Source organism: Leuresthes tenuis, unplaced genomic scaffold, assembly GCF_036924035.1.
Source record: "Leuresthes tenuis unplaced genomic scaffold, fLeuTen1.0.hap1 SCAF_21, whole genome shotgun sequence".
Classification (NCBI taxonomy): domain Eukaryota; kingdom Metazoa; phylum Chordata; class Actinopteri; order Atheriniformes; family Atherinopsidae; genus Leuresthes; species Leuresthes tenuis.
Window position 1 is genome coordinate 6879193 of NW_027325375.1, and position 19545 is coordinate 6898737.

Consider the following 19545-nt stretch of genomic DNA (forward strand, 5'->3'; position numbering starts at 1 on the left):
GTGATCGTATAGTGGTTAGTACTCTGCGTTGTGGTCGCAGGAACCCCGGTTAGAATTCGGGTCATGGCAAACCTAGGTAGAAATGCAGTTTGAAGTTTAATCCCGAAGGAAACTGCTGTGCAACAGTTATGGATCAAGGGGGAAAGTACTAAATAAAATAAAATAGACAAATAAGATAGAACAAAGCTAACCACACACAACTGAAAACCTGCCGTCATCGTATAGTGGTTAGTACTCTGCGTTGTGGTCGCAGCAACCCCGGTTCGAATCCGGGTCACGGCAAACCTAGGTAGAAATGTATTTTTGCATTGCTGAAAAAAGTTGCCACTTTGAGCTTGAACGTCTCCATCTTTTTGGGAATTTCTGTCTAAAGGCATCTGTCCCACATCAAACGCCTGAAAGTATCAACATCTGTGTTGGACCAAGTGGAGACTTACCCATATAGATGCCAGATATGTTTTGTAACGACTAAATGCATGTTAGAAACTGATGCTGGTTTTATCTGAAACGCATCCGAAACTGATGGTTTCTCATCACTTTTTGCATTTATTTAACTGATAAACAGGCCAAGCCCCTGGCTCCTTTCCATAACTCATTTGGTACAGCACAGATCTGCAGGTGTCCCAGGACACTTAGCTAAAGTCTCATTACTTGCATTCCTACAGCTGATGACAAGAACATCTGCCGTCGCTCCGTTAGATAGCTCAGTTGGTAGAGCGGAGGACTGTAGGTGCCCAACACCAGTTATCCTTAGGTCGCTGGTTCAATTCCGGCTCGAAGGATGGGTCGAGCTTATGTGTACAGAGACTCTGAAGGCCTACTCCTGTAAACCTTTAAAAGCTGTTGGAAGGGCCCTTTTTGGGGAAATTCTGCCACACTCCTTTTGCTTTCATGAAGGGCTAGTGGCGCAATGGATAACACGTCTGAGTACGGATCAGAAGATTCTAGGTTCAACTCCTAGCTAGCTCGGCATGCAAGCTTCAGCTTCTGATGTTTCTCAGCTCTCCCACTGCTGCAGAACAGGAAACCTTTAAAACTTCTTCTCTCTACTCCCTGAGTATCCCAGCACACTTATGCCCCAAAGATGCCACACACCGTCTTATCTTGCAGCACCAAAAGGAAAGTTCCTCTTCCGCTTTGTCTTTCCTGTCAATGATTTTGCTCCAAACACAAAAAAACATACATCGAAGCCACATGCAGCAGAGCTAGATATACTATCCTTGGGATTTGAAGGTGTTTTCAATCACATAATTGGGGAAAAGATGCAAAATTCAAGATTCAAGAGGCTGTATTTATCCCGAAGGAAACTGCTGTGCAACAGTTATGGAACAAGGGGGAAAGTACAAAACAAAACAAAACAAAACAAAACAAAACAAAACAAAACAAAACAAAACAATAAAATAAAGCTAACCACACACAACAGAAAGCAGCAACCTGCCGTGATCATATAGTGGTTAGTATTCTGCGTTGTGGTCGCAGCAACCCTGGTTAGAATTCGGGTCATGGCAAACCGAGGTAGAATTGCAGTTTGTAGTAACAGTTATGGAACAAGGGGGAAAGTACTAAATAAAATAAAATAGAAAAATAAGATAAAATAAAGCTAACCGCGGAAAGCAGCAACCTGCCGTGATCGTATAGTGGTTAGTACTCTGCGTTGTGGTCGCAGGAACCCTGGTTAGAATTTGGGTCATGGCAAACCTAGGTAGAAATGCAGATTGAAGTTTAATCCCGAAGGAAACTGCTGTGCAACAGTTATGGATCAAGGGGGAAAGTACTAAATAAAATAAAATAGACAAATAAGATAAAATAAAGCTAACCACACACAACTGAAAACCTGCCGTCATCGTATAGTGGTTAGTACTCTGCGTTGTGGTCGCAGCAACCCCGGTTCGAATCCGGGTCACGGCAAACCTAGGTAGAAATGTATTTTTGCATTGCTGAAAAAAGTTGCCACTTTGAGCTTGAACGTCTCCATCTTTTTGGGAATTTCTGTCTAAAGGCATCTGTCCCACATCAAACGCCTGAAAGTATCAACATCTGTGTTGGACCAAGTGGAGACTTACCCATATAGATGCCAGATATGTTTTGTAACGACTAAATGCATGTTAGAAACTGATGCTGGTTTTATCTGAAACGCATCCGAAACTGATGGTTTCTCATCACTTTTTGCATTTATTTAACTGATAAACAGGCCAAGCCCCTGGCTCCTTTCCATAACTCATTTGGTACAGCACAGATCTGCAGGTGTCCCAGGACACTTAGCTAAAGTCTCATTACTTGCATTCCTACAGCTGATGACAAGAACATCTGCCGTCGCTCCGTTAGATAGCTCAGTTGGTAGAGCGGAGGACTGTAGGTGCCCAACACCAGTTATCCTTAGGTCGCTGGTTCAATTCCGGCTCGAAGGATGGGTCGAGCTTATGTGTACAGAGACTCTGAAGGCCTACTCCTGTAAACCTTTAAAAGCTGTTGGAAGGGCCCTTTTTGGGGAAATTCTGCCACACTCCTTTTGCTTTCATGAAGGGCTAGTGGCGCAATGGATAACACGTCTGAGTACAGATCAGAAGATTCTAGGTTCAACTCCTAGCTAGCTCGGCATGCAAGCTTCAGCTTCTGATGTTTCTCAGCTCTCCCACTGCTGCAGAACAGGAAACCTTTAAAACTTCTTCTCTCTACTCCCTGAGTATCCCAGCACACTTATGCCCCAAAGATGCCACACACCGTCTTATCTTGCAGCACCAAAAGGAAAGTTCCTCTTCCGCTTTGTCTTTCCTGTCAATGATTTTGCTCCAAACACAAAAAAACATACATCGAAGCCACATGCAGCAGAGCTAGATATACTATCCTTGGGATTTGAAGGTGTTTTCAATCACATAATTGGGGAAAAGATGCAAAATTCAAGATTCAAGAGGCTGTATTTATCCCGAAGGAAACTGCTGTGCAACAGTTATGGAACAAGGGGGAAAGTACAAAACAAAACAAAACAAAACAAAACAAAACAAAACAAAACAAAACAAAACAAAACAATAAAATAAAGCTAACCACACACAACAGAAAGCAGCAACCTGCCGTGATCATATAGTGGTTAGTATTCTGCGTTGTGGTCGCAGCAACCCTGGTTAGAATTCGGGTCATGGCAAACCGAGGTAGAATTGCAGTTTGAAGTTTAATCCCGAAGGAAACTGCTGTGCAACAGTTATGGATCAAGGGGGAAAGTACTAAATAAAATAAAATAGACAAATAAGATAAAATAAAGCTAACCACACACAACTGAAAACCTGCCGTGATCGTATAGTGGTTAGTACTCTGCGTTGTGGTCGCAGCAACCCCGGTTCGAATCCGGGTCACGGCAAACCTAGGTAGAAATGTATATTTGCATTGCTGAAAAAAGTTGCCACTTTGAGCTTGAACGTCTCCATCTTTTTGGGAATTTCTGTCTAAAGGCATCTGTCCCACATCAAACGCCTGAAAGTATCAACATCTGTGTTGGACCAAGTGGAGACTTACCCATATAGATGCCAGATATGTTTTGTAACGACTAAATGCATGTTAGAAACTGATGCTGGTTTTATCTGAAACGCATCCGAAACTGATGGTTTCTCATCACTTTTTGCATTTATTTAACTGATAAACAGGCCAAGCCCCTGGCTCCTTTCCATAACTCATTTGGTACAGCACAGAACTGCAGGTGTCCCAGGACACTTAGCTAAAGCCTCATTACTTGCATTCCTACAGCTGATGACAAGAACCTCTGCCGTCGCTCCGTTCGATAGCTCAGTTGGTAGAGCGGAGGACTGTAGGTGCCCAACACCAGTTATCCTTAGGTCGCTGGTTCAATTCCGGCTCGAAGGATGGGTCGAGCTTATGTGTACAGAGACTCTGAAGGCCTACTCCTGTAAACCTTTAAAAGCTGTTGGAAGGGCCCTTTTTGGGGAAATTCTGCCACACTCCTTTTGCTTTCATGAAGGGCTAGTGGCGCGATGGATAACACGTCTGAGTACGGATCAGAAGATTCTAGGTTCAACTCCTAGCTAGCTCGGCATGCAAGCTTCAGCTTCTGATGTTTCTCAGCTCTCCCACTGCTGCAGAACAGGAAACCTTTAAAACTTCTTCTCTCTACTCCCTGAGTATCCCAGCACACTTATGCCCCAAAGATGCCACACACCGTCTTATCTTGCAGCACCAAAAGGAAAGTTCCTCTTCCGCTTTGTCTTTCCTGTCAATGATTTTGCTCCAAACACAAAAAAACATACATCGAAGCCACATGCAGCAGAGCTAGATATACTATCCTTGGGATTTGAAGGTGTTTTCAATCACATAATTGGGGAAAAGATGCAAAATTCAAGATTCAAGAGGCTGTATTTATCCCCAAGGAAACTGCTGTGCAACAGTTATGGAACAAGGGGGAAAGTACAAAACAAAACAAAACAAAACAAAACAAAACAAAACAAAACAAAACAATAAAATAAAGCTAACCACACACAACAGAAAGCAGCAACCTGCCGTGATCATATAGTGGTTAGTATTCTGCGTTGTGGTCGCAGCAACCCTGGTTAGAATTCGGGTCATGGCAAACCGAGGTAGAATTGCAGTTTGTAGTAACAGTTATGGAACAAGGGGGAAAGTACTAAATAAAATAAAATAGAAAAATAAGATAAAATAAAGCTAACCGCGGAAAGCAGCAACCTGCCGTGATCGTATAGTGGTTAGTACTCTGCGTTGTGGTCGCAGGAACCCTGGTTAGAATTTGGGTCATGGCAAACCTAGGTAGAAATGCAGATTGAAGTTTAATCCCGAAGGAAACTGCTGTGCAACAGTTATGGATCAAGGGGGAAAGTACTAAATAAAATAAAATAGACAAATAAGATAAAATAAAGCTAACCACACACAACTGAAAACCTGCCGTCATCGTATAGTGGTTAGTACTCTGCGTTGTGGTCGCAGCAACCCCGGTTCGAATCCGGGTCACGGCAAACCTAGGTAGAAATGTATTTTTGCATTGCTGAAAAAAGTTGCCACTTTGAGCTTGAACGTCTCCATCTTTTTGGGAATTTCTGTCTAAAGGCATCTGTCCCACATCAAACGCCTGAAAGTATCAACATCTGTGTTGGACCAAGTGGAGACTTACCCATATAGATGCCAGATATGTTTTGTAACGACTAAATGCATGTTAGAAACTGATGCTGGTTTTATCTGAAACGCATCCGAAACTGATGGTTTCTCATCACTTTTTGCATTTATTTAACTGATAAACAGGCCAAGCCCCTGGCTCCTTTCCATAACTCATTTGGTACAGCACAGATCTGCAGGTGTCCCAGGACACTTAGCTAAAGTCTCATTACTTGCATTCCTACAGCTGATGACAAGAACATCTGCCGTCGCTCCGTTAGATAGCTCAGTTGGTAGAGCGGAGGACTGTAGGTGCCCAACACCAGTTATCCTTAGGTCGCTGGTTCAATTCCGGCTCGAAGGATGGGTCGAGCTTATGTGTACAGAGACTCTGAAGGCCTACTCCTGTAAACCTTTAAAAGCTGTTGGAAGGGCCCTTTTTGGGGAAATTCTGCCACACTCCTTTTGCTTTCATGAAGGGCTAGTGGCGCAATGGATAACACGTCTGAGTACAGATCAGAAGATTCTAGGTTCAACTCCTAGCTAGCTCGGCATGCAAGCTTCAGCTTCTGATGTTTCTCAGCTCTCCCACTGCTGCAGAACAGGAAACCTTTAAAACTTCTTCTCTCTACTCCCTGAGTATCCCAGCACACTTATGCCCCAAAGATGCCACACACCGTCTTATCTTGCAGCACCAAAAGGAAAGTTCCTCTTCCGCTTTGTCTTTCCTGTCAATGATTTTGCTCCAAACACAAAAAAACATACATCGAAGCCACATGCAGCAGAGCTAGATATACTATCCTTGGGATTTGAAGGTGTTTTCAATCACATAATTGGGGAAAAGATGCAAAATTCAAGATTCAAGAGGCTGTATTTATCCCGAAGGAAACTGCTGTGCAACAGTTATGGAACAAGGGGGAAAGTACAAAACAAAACAAAACAAAACAAAACAAAACAAAACAAAACAAAACAAAACAAAACAAAACAAAACAATAAAATAAAGCTAACCACACACAACAGAAAGCAGCAACCTGCCGTGATCATATAGTGGTTAGTATTCTGCGTTGTGGTCGCAGCAACCCTGGTTAGAATTCGGGTCATGGCAAACCGAGGTAGAATTGCAGTTTGTAGTAACAGTTATGGAACAAGGGGGAAAGTACTAAATAAAATAAAATAGAAAAATAAGATAAAATAAAGCTAACCGCGGAAAGCAGCAACCTGCCGTGATCGTATAGTGGTTAGTACTCTGCGTTGTGGTCGCAGGAACCCTGGTTAGAATTTGGGTCATGGCAAACCTAGGTAGAAATGCAGATTGAAGTTTAATCCCGAAGGAAACTGCTGTGCAACAGTTATGGATCAAGGGGGAAAGTACTAAATAAAATAAAATAGACAAATAAGATAAAATAAAGCTAACCACACACAACTGAAAACCTGCCGTGATCGTATAGTGGTTAGTACTCTGCGTTGTGGTCGCAGCAACCCCGGTTCGAATCCGGGTCACGGCAAACCTAGGTAGAAATGTATTTTTGCATTGCTGAAAAAAGTTGCCACTTTGAGCTTTAACGTCTCCATCTTTTTGGGAATTTCTGTCTAAAGGCATCTGTCCCACATCAAACGCCTGAAAGTATCAACATCTGTGTTGGACCAAGTGGAGACTTACCCATATAGATGCCAGATATGTTTTGTAACGACTAAATGCATGTTAGAAACTGATGCTGGTTTTATCTGAAACGCATCCGAAACTGATGGTTTCTCATCACTTTTTGCATTTATTTAACTGATAAACAGGCCAAGCCCCTGGCTCCTTTCCATAACTCATTTGGTACAGCACAGAACTGCAGGTGTCCCAGGACACTTAGCTAAAGCCTCATTACTTGCATTCCTACAGCTGATGACAAGAACCTCTGCCAAAGCTCCCTTCGATAGCTCAGTTGGTAGAGCGGAGGACTGTAGGTGCCCAACACCAGTTATCCTTAGGTCGCTGGTTCAATTCCGGCTCGAAGGATGGGTCGAGCTTATGTGTACAGAGACTCTGAAGGCCTACTCCTGTAAACCTTTAAAAGCTGTTGGAAGGGCCCTTTTTGGGGAAACTCTGCCACACTCCTTTTGCTTTCATGAAGGGCTAGTGGCGCAATGGATAACGCGTCTGAGTACGGATCAGAAGATTCTAGGTTCAACTCCTAGCTAGCTCGGCATGCAAGCTTCAGCTTCTGATGTTTCTCAGCTCTCCCACTGCTGCAGAACAGGAAACCTTTAAAACTTCTTCTCTCTACTCCCTGAGTATCCCAGCACACTTATGCCCCAAAGATGCCACACACCGTCTTATCTTGCAGCACCAAAAGGAAAGTTCCTCTTCCGCTTTGTCTTTCCTGTCAATGATTTTGCTCCAAACACAAAAAAACATACATCGAAGCCACATGCAGCAGAGCTAGATATACTATCCTTGGGATTTGAAGGTGTTTTCAATCACATAATTGGGGAAAAGATGCAAAATTCAAGATTCAAGAGGCTGTATTTATCCCCAAGGAAACTGCTGTGCAACAGTTATGGAACAAGGGGGAAAGTACAAAACAAAACAAAACAAAACAAAACAAAACAAAACAAAACAAAACAAAACAAAACAAAACAAAACAAAACAAAACAAAACAAAACAATAAAATAAAGCTAACCACACACAACAGAAAGCAGCAACCTGCCGTGATCATATAGTGGTTAGTATTCTGCGTTGTGGTCGCAGCAACCCTGGTTAGAATTCGGGTCATGGCAAACCGAGGTAGAATTGCAGTTTGTAGTAACAGTTATGGAACAAGGGGGAAAGTACTAAATAAAATGAAATAGACAAATAAGATCAAATAAAGCTAACCGCAGAAAGCAGCAACCTGCCGTGATCGTATAGTGGTTAGTACTCTGCGTTGTGGTCGCAGGAACCCCGGTTAGAATTCGGGTCATGGCAAACCTAGGTAGAAATGCAGTTTGAAGTTTAATCCCGAAGGAAACTGCTGTGCAACAGTTATGGATCAAGGGGGAAAGTACTAAATAAAATAAAATAGACAAATAAGATAAAACAAAGCTAACCACACACAACTGAAAACCTGCCGTCATCGTATAGTGGTTAGTACTCTGCGTTGTGGTCGCAGCAACCCCGGTTCGAATCCGGGTCACGGCAAACCTAGGTAGAAATGTATTTTTGCATTGCTGAAAAAAGTTGCCACTTTGAGCTTGAACGTCTCCATCTTTTTGGGAATTTCTGTCTAAAGGCATCTGTCCCACATCAAACGCCTGAAAGTATCAACATCTGTGTTGGACCAAGTGGAGACTTACCCATATAGATGCCAGATATGTTTTGTAACGACTAAATGCATGTTAGAAACTGATGCTGGTTTTATCTGAAACGCATCCGAAACTGATGGTTTCTCATCACTTTTTGCATTTATTTAACTGATAAACAGGCCAAGCCCCTGGCTCCTTTCCATAACTAATTTGGTACAGCACAGATCTGCAGGTGTCCCAGGACACTTAGCTAAAGTCTCATTACTTGCATTCCTACAGCTGATGACAAGAACATCTGCCGTCGCTCCGTTCGATAGCTCAGTTGGTAGAGCGGAGGACTGTAGGTGCCCAACACCAGTTATCCTTAGGTCGCTGGTTCAATTCCGGCTCGAAGGATGGGTCGAGCTTATGTGTACAGAGACTCTGAAGGCCTACTCCTGTAAACCTTTAAAAGCTGTTGGAAGGGCCCTTTTTGGGGAAATTCTGCCACACTCCTTTTGCTTTCATGAAGGGCTAGTGGCGCAATGGATAACACGTCTGAGTACGGATCAGAAGATTCTAGGTTCAACTCCTAGCTAGCTCGGCATGCAAGCTTCAGCTTCTGATGTTTCTCAGCTCTCCCACTGCTGCAGAACAGGAAACCTTTAAAACTTCTTCTCTCTACTCCCTGAGTATCCCAGCACACTTATGCCCCAAAGATGCCACACACCGTCTTATCTTGCAGCACCAAAAGGAAAGTTCCTCTTCCGCTTTGTCTTTCCTGTCAATGATTTTGCTCCAAACACAAAAAAACATACATCGAAGCCACATGCAGCAGAGCTAGATATACTATCCTTGGGATTTGAAGGTGTTTTCAATCACATAATTGGGGAAAAGATGCAAAATTCAAGATTCAAGAGGCTGTATTTATCCCGAAGGAAACTGCTGTGCAACAGTTATGGAACAAGGGGGAAAGTACAAAACAAAACAAAACAAAACAAAACAAAACAAAACAAAACAAAACAATAAAATAAAGCTAACCACACACAACAGAAAGCAGCAACCTGCCGTGATCATATAGTGGTTAGTATTCTGCGTTGTGGTCGCAGCAACCCTGGTTAGAATTCGGGTCATGGCAAACCGAGGTAGAATTGCAGTTTGTAGTAACAGTTATGGAACAAGGGGGAAAGTACTAAATAAAATAAAATAGAAAAATAAGATAAAATAAAGCTAACCGCGGAAAGCAGCAACCTGCCGTGATCGTATAGTGGTTAGTACTCTGCGTTGTGGTCGCAGGAACCCTGGTTAGAATTTGGGTCATGGCAAACCTAGGTAGAAATGCAGATTGAAGTTTAATCCCGAAGGAAACTGCTGTGCAACAGTTATGGATCAAGGGGGAAAGTACTAAATAAAATAAAATAGACAAATAAGATAAAATAAAGCTAACCACACACAACTGAAAACCTGCCGTGATCGTATAGTGGTTAGTACTCTGCGTTGTGGTCGCAGCAACCCCGGTTCGAATCCGGGTCATGGCAAACCTAGGTAGAAATGTATTTTTGCATTGCTGAAAAAAGTTGCCACTTTGAGCTTGAACGTCTCCATCTTTTTGGGAATTTCTGTCTAAAGGCATCTGTCCCACATCAAACGCCTGAAAGTATCAACATCTGTGTTGGACCAAGTGGAGACTTACCCATATAGATAGATGCCAGATATGTTTTGTAACGACTAAATGCATGTTAGAAACTGATGCTGGTTTTATCTGAAACGCATCCGAAACTGATGGTTTCTCATCACTTTTTGCATTTATTTAACTGATAAACAGGCCAAGCCCCTGGCTCCTTTCCATAACTCATTTGGTACAGCACAGAACTGCAGGTGTCCCAGGACACTTAGCTAAAGCCTCATTACTTGCATTCCTACAGCTGATGACAAGAACCTCTGCCAAAGCTCCCTTCGATAGCTCAGTTTGTAGAGCGGAGGACTGTAGGTGCCCAACACCAGTTATCCTTAGGTCGCTGGTTCAATTCCGGCTCGAAGGATGTGTCGAGCTTATGTGTACAGAGACTCTGAAGGCCTACTCCTGTAAACCTTTAAAAGCTGTTGGAAGGGCCCTTTTTGGGGAAACTCTGCCACACTCCTTTTGCTTTCATGAAGGGCTAGTGGCGCAATGGATAACGCGTCTGAGTACGGATCAGAAGATTCTAGGTTCAACTCCTAGCTAGCTCGGCATGCAAGCTTCAGCTTCTGATGTTTCTCAGCTCTCCCACTGCTGCAGAACAGGAAACCTTTAAAACTTCTTCTCTCTACTCCCTGAGTATCCCAGCACACTTATGCCCCAAAGATGCCACACACCGTCTTATCTTGCAGCACCAAAAGGAAAGTTCCTCTTCCGCTTTGTCTTTCCTGTCAATGATTTTGCTCCAAACACAAAAAAACATACATCGAAGCCACATGCAGCAGAGCTAGATATACTATCCTTGGGATTTGAAGGTGTTTTCAATCACATAATTGGGGAAAAGATGCAAAATTCAAGATTCAAGAGGCTGTATTTATCCCCAAGGAAACTGCTGTGCAACAGTTATGGAACAAGGGGGAAAGTACAAAACAAAACAAAACAAAACAAAACAAAACAAAACAAAACAAAACAAAACAAAACAATAAAATAAAGCTAACCACACACAACAGAAAGCAGCAACCTGCCGTGATCATATAGTGGTTAGTATTCTGCGTTGTGGTCGCAGCAACCCTGGTTAGAATTCGGGTCATGGCAAACCGAGGTAGAATTGCAGTTTGTAGTAACAGTTATGGAACAAGGGGGAAAGTACTAAATAAAATGAAATAGACAAATAAGATCAAATAAAGCTAACCGCAGAAAGCAGCAACCTGCCGTGATCGTATAGTGGTTAGTACTCTGCGTTGTGGTCGCAGGAACCCCGGTTAGAATTCGGGTCATGGCAAACCTAGGTAGAAATGCAGTTTGAAGTTTAATCCCGAAGGAAACTGCTGTGCAACAGTTATGGATCAAGGGGGAAAGTACTAAATAAAATAAAATAGACAAATAAGATAAAACAAAGCTAACCACACACAACTGAAAACCTGCCGTCATCGTATAGTGGTTAGTACTCTGCGTTGTGGTCGCAGCAACCCCGGTTCGAATCCGGGTCACGGCAAACCTAGGTAGAAATGTATTTTTGCATTGCTGAAAAAAGTTGCCACTTTGAGCTTGAACGTCTCCATCTTTTTGGGAATTTCTGTCTAAAGGCATCTGTCCCACATCAAACGCCTGAAAGTATCAACATCTGTGTTGGACCAAGTGGAGACTTACCCATATAGATGCCAGATATGTTTTGTAACGACTAAATGCATGTTAGAAACTGATGCTGGTTTTATCTGAAACGCATCCGAAACTGATGGTTTCTCATCACTTTTTGCATTTATTTAACTGATAAACAGGCCAAGCCCCTGGCTCCTTTCCATAACTAATTTGGTACAGCACAGATCTGCAGGTGTCCCAGGACACTTAGCTAAAGTCTCATTACTTGCATTCCTACAGCTGATGACAAGAACATCTGCCGTCGCTCCGTTCGATAGCTCAGTTGGTAGAGCGGAGGACTGTAGGTGCCCAACACCAGTTATCCTTAGGTCGCTGGTTCAATTCCGGCTCGAAGGATGGGTCGAGCTTATGTGTACAGAGACTCTGAAGGCCTACTCCTGTAAACCTTTAAAAGCTGTTGGAAGGGCCCTTTTTGGGGAAATTCTGCCACACTCCTTTTGCTTTCATGAAGGGCTAGTGGCGCAATGGATAACACGTCTGAGTACGGATCAGAAGATTCTAGGTTCAACTCCTAGCTAGCTCGGCATGCAAGCTTCAGCTTCTGATGTTTCTCAGCTCTCCCACTGCTGCAGAACAGGAAACCTTTAAAACTTCTTCTCTCTACTCCCTGAGTATCCCAGCACACTTATGCCCCAAAGATGCCACACACCGTCTTATCTTGCAGCACCAAAAGGAAAGTTCCTCTTCCGCTTTGTCTTTCCTGTCAATGATTTTGCTCCAAACACAAAAAAACATACATCGAAGCCACATGCAGCAGAGCTAGATATACTATCCTTGGGATTTGAAGGTGTTTTCAATCACATAATTGGGGAAAAGATGCAAAATTCAAGATTCAAGAGGCTGTATTTATCCCGAAGGAAACTGCTGTGCAACAGTTATGGAACAAGGGGGAAAGTACAAAACAAAACAAAACAAAACAAAACAAAACAAAACAAAACAAAACAAAACAATAAAATAAAGCTAACCACACACAACAGAAAGCAGCAACCTGCCGTGATCATATAGTGGTTAGTATTCTGCGTTGTGGTCGCAGCAACCCTGGTTAGAATTCGGGTCATGGCAAACCGAGGTAGAATTGCAGTTTGTAGTAACAGTTATGGAACAAGGGGGAAAGTACTAAATAAAATAAAATAGAAAAATAAGATAAAATAAAGCTAACCGCGGAAAGCAGCAACCTGCCGTGATCGTATAGTGGTTAGTACTCTGCGTTGTGGTCGCAGGAACCCTGGTTAGAATTTGGGTCATGGCAAACCTAGGTAGAAATGCAGATTGAAGTTTAATCCCGAAGGAAACTGCTGTGCAACAGTTATGGATCAAGGGGGAAAGTACTAAATAAAATAAAATAGACAAATAAGATAAAATAAAGCTAACCACACACAACTGAAAACCTGCCGTGATCGTATAGTGGTTAGTACTCTGCGTTGTGGTCGCAGCAACCCCGGTTCGAATCCGGGTCACGGCAAACCTAGGTAGAAATGTATTTTTGCATTGCTGAAAAAAGTTGCCACTTTGAGCTTGAACGTCTCCATCTTTTTGGGAATTTCTGTCTAAAGGCATCTGTCCCACATCAAACGCCTGAAAGTATCAACATCTGTGTTGGACCAAGTGGAGACTTACCCATATAGATAGATGCCAGATATGTTTTGTAACGACTAAATGCATGTTAGAAACTGATGCTGGTTTTATCTGAAACGCATCCGAAACTGATGGTTTCTCATCACTTTTTGCATTTATTTAACTGATAAACAGGCCAAGCCCCTGGCTCCTTTCCATAACTCATTTGGTACAGCACAGAACTGCAGGTGTCCCAGGACACTTAGCTAAAGCCTCATTACTTGCATTCCTACAGCTGATGACAAGAACCTCTGCCAAAGCTCCCTTCGATAGCTCAGTTTGTAGAGCGGAGGACTGTAGGTGCCCAACACCAGTTATCCTTAGGTCGCTGGTTCAATTCCGGCTCGAAGGATGTGTCGAGCTTATGTGTACAGAGACTCTGAAGGCCTACTCCTGTAAACCTTTAAAAGCTGTTGGAAGGGCCCTTTTTGGGGAAACTCTGCCACACTCCTTTTGCTTTCATGAAGGGATAGTGGCGCAATGGATAACGCGTCTGAGTACTGATCAGAAGATTCTAGGTTCAACTCCTAGCTAGCTCGGCATGCAAGCTTCAGCTTCTGATGTTTCTCAGCTCTCCCACTGCTGCAGAACAGGAAACCTTTAAAACTTCTTCTCTCTACTCCCTGAGTATCCCAGCACACTTATGCCCCAAAGATGCCACACACCGTCTTATCTTGCAGCACCAAAAGGAAAGTTCCTCTTCCGCTTTGTCTTTCCTGTCAATGATTTTGCTCCAAACACAAAAAAACATACATCGAAGCCACATGCAGCAGAGCTAGATATACTATCCTTGGGATTTGAAGGTGTTTTCAATCACATAATTGGGGAAAAGATGCAAAATTCAAGATTCAAGAGGCTGTATTTATCCCGAAGAAAACTGCTGTGCAACAGTTATGGAACAAGGGGGAAAGTACAAAACAAAACAAAACGAAAAAAAAACAAAACAAAACAAAACAAAACAAAACAAAACAAAACAATAAAATAAAGCTAACCACACACAACAGAAAGCAGCAACCTGCCGTGATCATATAGTGGTTAGTATTCTGCGTTGTGGTCGCAGCAACCCTGGTTAGAATTCGGGTCATGGCAAACCGAGGTAGAATTGCAGTTTATAGTAACAGTTATGGAACAAGGGGGAAAGTACTAAATAAAATAAAATAGAAAAATAAGATAAAATAAAGCTAACCGCGGAAAGCAGCAACCTGCCGTGATCGTATAGTGGTTAGTACTCTGCGTTGTGGTCGCAGGAACCCCGGTTAGAATTCGGGTCATGGCAAACCTAGGTAGAAATGCAGTTTGAAGTTTAATCCCGAAGGAAACTGCTGTGCAACAGTTATGGATCAAGGGGGAAAGTACTAAATAAAATGAAATAGACAAATAAGATAAAATAAAGCTAACCACACACACAACTGAAAACCTGCCGTGATCGTATAGTGGTTAGTACTCTGCGTTGTGGTCGCAGCAACCCCGGTTCGAATCCGGGTCACGGCAAACCTAGGTAGAAATGTATTTTTGCATTGCTGAAAAAAGTTGCCACTTTGAGCTTGAACGTCTCCATCTTTTTGGGAATTTCTGTCTAAAGGCATCTGTCCCACATCAAACGCCTGAAAGTATCAACATCTGTGTTGGACCAAGTGGAGACTTACCCATATAGATGCCAGATATGTTTTGTAACGACTAAATGCATGTTAGAAACTGATGCTGGTTTTATCTGAAACGCATCCGAAACTGATGGTTTCTCATCACTTTTTGCATTTATTTAACTGATAAACAGGCCAAGCCCCTGGCTCCTTTCCATAACTCATTTGGTACAGCACAGAACTGCAGGTGTCCCAGGACACTTAGCTAAAGCCTCATTACTTGCATTCCTACAGCTGATGACAAGAACCTCTGCCAAAGCTCCCTTCGATAGCTCAGTTTGTAGAGCGGAGGACTGTAGGTGCCCAACACCAGTTATCCTTAGGTCGCTGGTTCAATTCCGGCTCGAAGGATGTGTCGAGCTTATGTGTACAGAGACTCTGAAGGCCTACTCCTGTAAACCTTTAAAAGCTGTTGGAAGGGCCCTTTTTGGGGAAACTCTGCCACACTCCTTTTGCTTTCATGAAGGGATAGTGGCGCAATGGATAACGCGTCTGAGTACTGATCAGAAGATTCTAGGTTCAACTCCTAGCTAGCTCGGCATGCAAGCTTCAGCTTCTGATGTTTCTCAGCTCTCCCACTGCTGCAGAACAGGAAACCTTTAAAACTTCTTCTCTCTACTCCCTGAGTATCCCAGCACACTTATGCCCCAAAGATGCCACACACCGTCTTATCTTGCAGCACCAAAAGGAAAGTTCCTCTTCCGCTTTGTCTTTCCTGTCAATGATTTTGCTCCAAACACAAAAAAACATACATCGAAGCCACATGCAGCAGAGCTAGATATACTATCCTTGGGATTTGAAGGTGTTTTCAATCACATAATTGGGGAAAAGATGCAAAATTCAAGATTCAAGAGGCTGTATTTATCCCGAAGGAAACTGCTGTGCAACAGTTATGGAACAAGGGGGAAAGTACAAAACAAAACAAAACGAAAAAAAAACAAAACAAAACAAAACAAAACAAAACAAAACAAAACAAAACAAAACAAAACAAAACAAAACAAAACAATAAAATAAAGCTAACCACACACAACAGAAAGCAGCAACCTGCCGTGATCATATAGTGGTTAGTATTCTGCGTTGTGGTCGCAGCAACCCTGGTTAGAATTCGGGTCATGGCAAACCGAGGTAGAATTGCAGTTTATAGTAACAGTTATGGAACAAGGGGGAAAGTACTAAATAAAATAAAATAGAAAAATAAGATAAAATAAAGCTAACCGCGGAAAGCAGCAACCTGCCGTGATCGTATAGTGGTTAGTACTCTGCGTTGTGGTCGCAGGAACCCTGGTTAGAATTTGGGTCATGGCAAACCTAGGTAGAAATGCAGATTGAAGTTTAATCCCGAAGGAAACTGCTGTGCAACAGTTATGGATCAAGGGGGAAAGTACTAAATAAAATAAAATAGACAAATAAGATAAAATAAAGCTAACCACACACAACTGAAAACCTGCCGTGATCGTATAGTGGTTAGTACTCTGCGTTGTGGTCGCAGCAACCCCGGTTCGAATCCGGGTCACGGCAAACCTAGGTAGAAATGTATTTTTGCATTGCTGAAAAAAGTTGCCACTTTGAGCTTTAACGTCTCCATCTTTTTGGGAATTTCTGTCTAAAGGCATCTGTCCCACATCAAACGCCTGAAAGTATCAACATCTGTGTTGGACCAAGTGGAGACTTACCCATATAGATGCCAGATATGTTTTGTAACGACTAAATGCATGTTAGAAACTGATGCTGGTTTTATCTGAAACGCATCCGAAACTGATGGTTTCTCATCACTTTTTGCATTTATTTAACTGATAAACAGGCCAAGCCCCTGGCTCCTTTCCATAACTCATTTGGTACAGCACAGAACTGCAGGTGTCCCAGGACACTTAGCTAAAGCCTCATTACTTGCATTCCTACAGCTGATGACAAGAACCTCTGCCAAAGCTCCCTTCGATAGCTCAGTTGGTAGAGCGGAGGACTGTAGGTGCCCAACACCAGTTATCCTTAGGTCGCTGGTTCAATTCCGGCTCGAAGGATGGGTCGAGCTTATGTGTACAGAGACTCTGAAGGCCTACTCCTGTAAACCTTTAAAAGCTGTTGGAAGGGCCCTTTTTGGGGAAACTCTGCCACACTCCTTTTGCTTTCATGAAGGGCTAGTGGCGCAATGGATAACGCGTCTGAGTACGGATCAGAAGATTCTAGGTTCAACTCCTAGCTAGCTCGGCATGCAAGCTTCAGCTTCTGATGTTTCTCAGCTCTCCCACTGCTGCAGAACAGGAAACCTTTAAAACTTCTTCTCTCTACTCCCTGAGTATCCCAGCACACTTATGCCCCAAAGATGCCACACACCGTCTTATCTTGCAGCACCAAAAGGAAAGTTCCTCTTCCGCTTTGTCTTTCCTGTCAATGATTTTGCTCCAAACACAAAAAAACATACATCGAAGCCACATGCAGCAGAGCTAGATATACTATCCTTGGGATTTGAAGGTGTTTTCAATCACATAATTGGGGAAAAGATGCAAAATTCAAGATTCAAGAGGCTGTATTTATCCCCAAGGAAACTGCTGTGCAACAGTTATGGAACAAGGGGGAAAGTACAAAACAAAACAAAACAAAACAAAACAAAACAAAACAAAACAAAACAAAACAAAACAAAACAAAACAAAACAAAACAAAACAATAAAATAAAGCTAACCACACACAACAGAAAGCAGCAACCTGCCGTGATCATATAGTGGTTAGTATTCTGCGTTGTGGTCGCAGCAACCCTGGTTAGAATTCGGGTCATGGCAAACCGAGGTAGAATTGCAGTTTGTAGTAACAGTTATGGAACAAGGGGGAAAGTACTAAATAAAATGAAATAGACAAATAAGATCAAATAAAGCTAACCGCAGAAAGCAGCAACCTGCCGTGATCGTATAGTGGTTAGTACTCTGCGTTGTGGTCGCAGGAACCCCGGTTAGAATTCGGGTCATGGCAAACCTAGGTAGAAATGCAGTTTGAAGTTTAATCCCGAAGGAAACTGCTGTGCAACAGTTATGGATCAAGGGGGAAAGTACTAAATAAAATAAAATAGACAAATAAGATAAAACAAAGCTAACCACACACAACTGAAAACCTGCCGTCATCGTATAGTGGTTAGTACTCTGCGTTGTGGTCGCAGCAACCCCGGTTCGAATCCGGGTCACGGCAAACCTAGGTAGAAATGTATTTTTGCATTGCTGAAAAAAGTTGCCACTTTGAGCTTGAACGTCTCCATCTTTTTGGGAATTTCTGTCTAAAGGCATCTGTCCCACATCAAACGCCTGAAAGTATCAACATCTGTGTTGGACCAAGTGGAGACTTACCCATATAGATGCCAGATATGTTTTGTAACGACTAAATGCATGTTAGAAACTGATGCTGGTTTTATCTGAAACGCATCCGAAACTGATGGTTTCTCATCACTTTTTGCATTTATTTAACTGATAAACAGGCCAAGCCCCTGGCTCCTTTCCATAACTAATTTGGTACAGCACAGATCTGCAGGTGTCCCAGGACACTTAGCTAAAGTCTCATTACTTGCATTCCTACAGCTGATGACAAGAACATCTGCCGTCGCTCCGTTCGATAGCTCAGTTGGTAGAGCGGAGGACTGTAGGTGCCCAACACCAGTTATCCTTAGGTCGCTGGTTCAATTCCGGCTCGAAGGATGGGTCGAGCTTATGTGTACAGAGACTCTGAAGGCCTACTCCTGTAAACCTTTAAAAGCTGTTGGAAGGGCCCTTTTTGGGGAAATTCTGCCACACTCCTTTTGCTTTCATGAAGGGCTAGTGGCGCAATGGATAACACGTCTGAGTACGGATCAGAAGATTCTAGGTTCAACTCCTAGCTAGCTCGGCATGCAAGCTTCAGCTTCTGATGTTTCTCAGCTCTCCCACTGCTGCAGAACAGGAAACCTTTAAAACTTCTTCTCTCTACTCCCTGAGTATCCCAGCACACTTATGCCCCAAAGATGCCACACACCGTCTTATCTTGCAGCACCAAAAGGAAAGTTCCTCTTCCGCTTTGTCTTTCCTGTCAATGATTTTGCTCCAAACACAAAAAAACATACATCGAAGCCACATGCAGCAGAGCTAGATATACTATCCTTGGGATTTGAAGGTGTTTTCAATCACATAATTGGGGAAAAGATGCAAAATTCAAGATTCAAGAGGCTGTATTTATCCCGAAGGAAACTGCTGTGCAACAGTTATGGAACAAGGGGGAAAGTACAAAACAAAACAAAACAAAACAAAACAAAACAAAACAAAACAATAAAATAAAGCTAACCACACACAACAGAAAGCAGCAACCTGCCGTGATCATATAGTGGTTAGTATTCTGCGTTGTGGTCGCAGCAACCCTGGTTAGAATTCGGGTCATGGCAAACCGAGGTAGAATTGCAGTTTGTAGTAACAGTTATGGAACAAGGGGGAAAGTACTAAATAAAATAAAATAGAAAAATAAGATAAAATAAAGCTAACCGCGGAAAGCAGCAACCTGCCGTGATCGTATAGTGGTTAGTACTCTGCGTTGTGGTCGCAGGAACCCTGGTTAGAATTTGGGTCATGGCAAACCTAGGTAGAAATGCAG

The 19545-nt window shown here is 42.8% G+C and overlaps 21 non-coding genes across 21 annotated transcripts; all 21 read left to right on the forward strand.

Moving 5' to 3' along the window:
* Positions 1–692: 692 nt before the first annotated feature.
* Positions 693–782, forward strand: trnay-gua (transfer RNA tyrosine (anticodon GUA)). Its single transcript is given in 2 exon segments — positions 693–730; positions 747–782. It is a non-coding gene; the product is annotated as a tRNA-Tyr (tRNA).
* A 1536-nt stretch (positions 783–2318) lies between these two features.
* Positions 2319–2408, forward strand: trnay-gua (transfer RNA tyrosine (anticodon GUA)). The gene is given in 2 exon segments: positions 2319–2356; positions 2373–2408. It is a non-coding gene; the product is annotated as a tRNA-Tyr (tRNA).
* An 872-nt stretch (positions 2409–3280) lies between these two features.
* trnah-gug (transfer RNA histidin (anticodon GUG)) lies at positions 3281–3352 on the forward strand. The gene has a single exon. It is a non-coding gene; the product is annotated as a tRNA-His (tRNA).
* A 411-nt stretch (positions 3353–3763) lies between these two features.
* Positions 3764–3852, forward strand: trnay-gua (transfer RNA tyrosine (anticodon GUA)). Its single transcript is given in 2 exon segments — positions 3764–3800; positions 3817–3852. It is a non-coding gene; the product is annotated as a tRNA-Tyr (tRNA).
* Positions 3853–5383: 1531 nt separating this feature from the next.
* On the forward strand, positions 5384–5473 carry trnay-gua (transfer RNA tyrosine (anticodon GUA)). The gene is given in 2 exon segments: positions 5384–5421; positions 5438–5473. It is a non-coding gene; the product is annotated as a tRNA-Tyr (tRNA).
* A 1069-nt stretch (positions 5474–6542) lies between these two features.
* On the forward strand, positions 6543–6614 carry trnah-gug (transfer RNA histidin (anticodon GUG)). The gene has a single exon. It is a non-coding gene; the product is annotated as a tRNA-His (tRNA).
* Positions 6615–7025: 411 nt separating this feature from the next.
* On the forward strand, positions 7026–7114 carry trnay-gua (transfer RNA tyrosine (anticodon GUA)). Its single transcript is given in 2 exon segments — positions 7026–7062; positions 7079–7114. It is a non-coding gene; the product is annotated as a tRNA-Tyr (tRNA).
* Positions 7115–7228: 114 nt separating this feature from the next.
* On the forward strand, positions 7229–7301 carry trnar-acg (transfer RNA arginine (anticodon ACG)). Its single transcript has one exon. It is a non-coding gene; the product is annotated as a tRNA-Arg (tRNA).
* A 1385-nt stretch (positions 7302–8686) lies between these two features.
* Positions 8687–8775, forward strand: trnay-gua (transfer RNA tyrosine (anticodon GUA)). The gene is given in 2 exon segments: positions 8687–8723; positions 8740–8775. It is a non-coding gene; the product is annotated as a tRNA-Tyr (tRNA).
* Positions 8776–9824: 1049 nt separating this feature from the next.
* On the forward strand, positions 9825–9896 carry trnah-gug (transfer RNA histidin (anticodon GUG)). The gene has a single exon. It is a non-coding gene; the product is annotated as a tRNA-His (tRNA).
* Positions 9897–10311: 415 nt separating this feature from the next.
* Positions 10312–10400, forward strand: trnay-gua (transfer RNA tyrosine (anticodon GUA)). The gene is given in 2 exon segments: positions 10312–10348; positions 10365–10400. It is a non-coding gene; the product is annotated as a tRNA-Tyr (tRNA).
* Positions 10401–10514: 114 nt separating this feature from the next.
* trnar-acg (transfer RNA arginine (anticodon ACG)) lies at positions 10515–10587 on the forward strand. Its single transcript has one exon. It is a non-coding gene; the product is annotated as a tRNA-Arg (tRNA).
* A 1355-nt stretch (positions 10588–11942) lies between these two features.
* On the forward strand, positions 11943–12031 carry trnay-gua (transfer RNA tyrosine (anticodon GUA)). The gene is given in 2 exon segments: positions 11943–11979; positions 11996–12031. It is a non-coding gene; the product is annotated as a tRNA-Tyr (tRNA).
* Positions 12032–13085: 1054 nt separating this feature from the next.
* Positions 13086–13157, forward strand: trnah-gug (transfer RNA histidin (anticodon GUG)). The gene has a single exon. It is a non-coding gene; the product is annotated as a tRNA-His (tRNA).
* Positions 13158–13572: 415 nt separating this feature from the next.
* Positions 13573–13661, forward strand: trnay-gua (transfer RNA tyrosine (anticodon GUA)). The gene is given in 2 exon segments: positions 13573–13609; positions 13626–13661. It is a non-coding gene; the product is annotated as a tRNA-Tyr (tRNA).
* A 1067-nt stretch (positions 13662–14728) lies between these two features.
* Positions 14729–14800, forward strand: trnah-gug (transfer RNA histidin (anticodon GUG)). Its single transcript has one exon. It is a non-coding gene; the product is annotated as a tRNA-His (tRNA).
* A 411-nt stretch (positions 14801–15211) lies between these two features.
* On the forward strand, positions 15212–15300 carry trnay-gua (transfer RNA tyrosine (anticodon GUA)). The gene is given in 2 exon segments: positions 15212–15248; positions 15265–15300. It is a non-coding gene; the product is annotated as a tRNA-Tyr (tRNA).
* A 1095-nt stretch (positions 15301–16395) lies between these two features.
* On the forward strand, positions 16396–16467 carry trnah-gug (transfer RNA histidin (anticodon GUG)). Its single transcript has one exon. It is a non-coding gene; the product is annotated as a tRNA-His (tRNA).
* A 411-nt stretch (positions 16468–16878) lies between these two features.
* Positions 16879–16967, forward strand: trnay-gua (transfer RNA tyrosine (anticodon GUA)). Its single transcript is given in 2 exon segments — positions 16879–16915; positions 16932–16967. It is a non-coding gene; the product is annotated as a tRNA-Tyr (tRNA).
* A 114-nt stretch (positions 16968–17081) lies between these two features.
* trnar-acg (transfer RNA arginine (anticodon ACG)) lies at positions 17082–17154 on the forward strand. The gene has a single exon. It is a non-coding gene; the product is annotated as a tRNA-Arg (tRNA).
* A 1380-nt stretch (positions 17155–18534) lies between these two features.
* On the forward strand, positions 18535–18623 carry trnay-gua (transfer RNA tyrosine (anticodon GUA)). Its single transcript is given in 2 exon segments — positions 18535–18571; positions 18588–18623. It is a non-coding gene; the product is annotated as a tRNA-Tyr (tRNA).
* Positions 18624–19545: the final 922 nt, after the last annotated feature.